Genomic DNA, 4,517 nt, shown 5'->3' with positions numbered 1-4,517 from the left:
CTGGCCTGTTTCTCTATCTGGAAAAAGGGAAATAATGATAGTTTAGAAAGAGCTGAGAGAACAGGCTGATGGGTGCAGTAGAGGTGCTGAGGAGATTTTAAATCTAATTTGTGAGTTTCTTCCTAAAACATCACTATCCAAGAGATGTTGCCTTCTGCCTCTCCCTGTCTCTATTCTCCTGTTATGTTCATATTGGGACTTTAAATTTGGCTTTTCTGAAAGGGAAAAAAAAAAGAAAAAAAAAGAAAAAAAAAAGAAAAAAGAAGAAAAGTCCCCATTCCAAGCAGGAATTTAGTTTAATCTATCGCATAGTTGTTCTGTTTGAGAAAAGCTTTTGAGATGTCCTAGAAATTCTGGACAAATGCAAGCTATCATAGAAATCAAGACAAAATTGTAAGTGACTTGTGGCATATGTTTACTGAAACTGTTACATTTGGAAGCTGTGCCAAACTGTAACATCTCTCTGTCTAAGGTTTTGTTGTCTAGATCTTTTGTGCTAATGTAGTTCACATGCTATTTTTATCTTTCCCATTTGCTTTTGATCAGTATTTTCTGCAACTCTGATCTTTCCCAACAGCCTCTTCCTCAATATAACCCTCGCAGTAGTGTGTCAGTCCATGATGCACCATGGTGTTTGAATTGACATTTGTTGTGCTTTAATCTGTGTATAGGTAGGGTGTGGTAAAAGTCCCCCCATGTATCTACTGACCTGTTCCAGAGTCAGTGATCTGCCTGGATAAAACTGTTAAATTGTTCACATTAAAATAGTGATGCCATATGCTCTACTGGCGAGAAAGCTGACTCCTCTTATTGCTCATGTGTGATGAAAGCATTTGGGGAAAAAAAAGAGTTAATGCATTTATAGTCTGTCTTCCCCAAGATACAATTTCTTCTTTTCTTCCCAAAATCTATTGCTGAAACCCCTACATCACTGCTGCTGTTAATAAAAATTAGTCATCTTTTTAGTGGGCAGTGAAGAGGCTTTTGATTTCCGTTCTGTTCATTTATAAAGAAATGAATTCTCATTTCTGCTCTTTGCAGTTAAAGATGTAACATTGGCCAAATCTCAAATAGTTTACATACATCCTTGTCCCCCAGAGAAGTTCCCTGAAGTTTAATGTGGGAGCTTCTACAGCCTTCAGAGGAAGCTTGCCCCAAGATTTTCCCAGACATTTCAGAGTCAAAAGATAAAATTCTTGGAAACACTTCATTTCTTTCCTCGTCTGCCTTGATATGGATAGTACAGGTTTGTTTTATTGTAGAGTGAGCCACTGGATAAGAAATAAAAGCGTAAACCCCATTCTTTGCCTTCACTGTCATGCTAGCTGTCGTGCCAGCTTAGCTCTCCACCTTCCTGCTTGAATCTGCCTGGGTAGCAGAGAGAGGTCTGACCTGTTCCCTTTGGTATCCAAATCCTGCCCAACAGCAGCAACCCAAGTGAGCCAGACAGGATCACTGGGTGTGCATCCTTCTCCTCGCAGAGCCAGAAGTGACACAACAGGAACATCCCTCATCTTTCCAGGTTAGATGATATCCTGGTCCTCAGGTGTTCAGAGCATCCAGGAACATGACTCAGTGGCACAATGTTTCTGTCTCTTCAATCTTCAGATCATGACACAAAGTCAATGTGTGGATTGATCTCAAGGCTGCTGCTGTTAAAAGTTACTTTTGTTGATTTTTTTCCTCATGCAGAGAGGCGCCTGTGAGTGTTCTTATTGGCTCAGTGAACTGCAGATAAGTTTCAACCATTATGACACTAAGAATTACCTTTTCTTCATGATAGGAAGTAATAATTCTTAATACCATGCCGTGTTATAATTGCTTGTATCTTGAGCTTACACTACCAGTACTTTTCCAAAAATAGCATCAGCTATGTAGGAGAAAAAGAGAAAGCCAAGGTGGCTTAATGAAACAAGTTTCCTATACTTACCAAGTTTCAGCTTTCTTGTCTATTTTTAATGCTCACTATTGCATTAGATTAGTCACAGGCACCACAGGAAGGCATGAAGAACTGTAACATCTCACCATCTAAGGAAGATGCTTGTGGTAGCTGAATTTTCACGTATTGATATTAGACTATGATACAGGTTTTATACCCTCATCTCTGTAACAAGTAAAGAGAAAAATCAAAGCTTTTTGCCTTTCTGAAAATAGAGGAGAAAGAAAGAGATAAAGGTTATTTTTTGAATATATTACTACCAAATATTAATGTATGTTGCCTAAATGACAGGAAATGTCAACAAAAATTAATTAGAGCTGATATTTTCTTCCATTAAATGGATCCATTTGAATTGATATTTTTGTTTCTACAGTTATTAAAAAAATTATTGTGAACAAAATAATAATTAAAAAAATATTACTCAGGAAATGCAGGTCAGCCACTGCTCTTTGGCTAAGATCTACTCTGTTATTTCTTAAAGTAATAAATTACAGAAAAAGAAATGTGTGCTTGATGTGTTACACACCACCTCACCTCTCCAGTCTGAATCAAAATGTCTGACTTAGGAACAATGGAAGTTGGACATACACTATGTAAGGAAATACAATTTTATGTACTTCTCCTGAGGTCTGCTTAGAGCATACCTACCTCAAAATAGAGAGAGTTTTAGCATTACCCTATTGGTATTGCACAGTAGGGAATGTCAGGCAATAATACATGCTGTGAGAACCAATGTCCAGGTCTTGTCTCGATGAGCCCTAATCTCTCAGACCCTTCTGAAAAATTCTTTTTGCTTGTTCAAATAGAAAATATTTCGTCTTTACTTACAATTAACATACTATGCATGTGGCTGTTCTTGCCTCATTGGGCTGGAACAATCCTCTGAGTGGGTGCATCTCTGTCTGGGAGAGGAGGTGAACCCCAGCTTGGAGTGGACTCAGCAGGACTCAAACCCCTTTCTGAGAAAACAGGTGAACTTCAGTTTTAGTATTCAAGAACTACATTCATAAATTTAAGCTTTTTTTTATGAGAACTATCCCAAACCACATCCACTGTGCTAGTTGTGGCAGCACTCTGCAGCATGCTGCTGAGCAATCACTGGAAAACTGGTGTTTACAGAATGGCTGGGCATCACTTGTCTCTGAGAGTGTTCAAAAAAACAGAAAACCCACACAATTAAATTCGTTATTTCACCCAAAAGCTTGAAAAATGAGAAAGGATACAGTGTTTTGCATAAGTATTCCCTATTGCTTGTTTCAGCCTCGTTTCAGGTTTAGGAACATGCTTAAGGCAACCCTTTCATCAGACTGACAATTACCTCACACACACAAATCAAAGTATCATCTTTACTGAAAATTTGACCGCTAAAAAACCAGTTGGACAGTTTCAGTTGATACAACTGTGTCCCTTCTGGTAACTGATTTTTTTCCTCAGTAGTTTTCCAATTTGAAGGTTTTTTTTTATTTGGTAATAGTAATATAGACTGAAGTTTCATTGAAAGCAATTAAACTGATCTCATAGAAAGGACTATTACTTATGGAAATACATAACATTATTTTTGTCCTTTTATGGTTTTGTTCACTGGTTTCTAACAGATATAATTTGAAGCAAATCCCAGTTTTAAAAATATCTGCAGAGTGCCATGATTCAAAAAATAGTTTAAACATCTATTTCAGCAAAACACAAAGTTCTTGCTGCAGGTAATAGTTATGTGCTCTCTGAAATCCAGAGGGCAATATCTCTGCAGTTTTATCTATCTTTCAGGTCACATTTTTAACTTATAGACCTAGGCATGAGAGGGTAGCAAACTTCCACAGAAATGGGAACTGTCAAGCCCTGATGATCTATGACAAGCACAGGGTTTAGAACAACTGGAATTTTCACACTCATTCCTGTCGCTGTTGAGCCACTAGCAGAGTAAAGAACCCAGTTCTCAGTGGCAAGAAGGAAAAGAGACTTTATTATTTTGATTTCCATATATATAGACTTTTCACAGGTCACCCAGATTGGTCAGTCAAAAACCTCCCCCTAGGCCTAATTGGCCAGGCCTGAACTGCCCAAATCTTGAGACCCTGTTTGCAAAAACATCCAAACTTTATCTTTGTTTATAAAACACAGCAAAATGTTCTCACGAGAAAGACCTGTGCTGGTCACACATTCCATCAGTATTTACTCTTTAGGCATTAGCAATTCTGCAACAAATAGTGGTAAAATTAATCCAAACAAACAGGAAAAAAAAAAAAAGGCTGGTAGACACTGTGGATGAGATATCAATCCTATATTTAGACAGTTAAATATTGTTATTGTAAATGCTCCTTCTGCAGTCGTTTAGAAAACTAGTATGTGGTTCCCTTGCTCTGTGTTAGATGTCAGCGTCAGGATGATCTGACTCTAGCTCTGCCCTCCTCTAACTACATCTGTTAGCTGTGGCTTGAAGGTAGTTGTATGTGATTAGCTCAATGTAAATTTGATGCTAAATCAGATTAATTCCATCCTATACCATCATTATTTTTTTTTAAATCACTATCCCACTGGAAGGAGTGTATTTTTTATGCTGTTTTAGTTTATCAATAAGTAT

Source organism: Lichenostomus cassidix, chromosome 2, assembly GCF_008360975.1.
Source record: "Lichenostomus cassidix isolate B80296 chromosome 2, HeHo_3.0, whole genome shotgun sequence".
In the NCBI taxonomy this organism is placed as follows: Eukaryota; Metazoa; Chordata; class Aves; order Passeriformes; family Meliphagidae; genus Lichenostomus; species Lichenostomus cassidix.
This window is presented reverse-complemented; position numbering follows the sequence as displayed.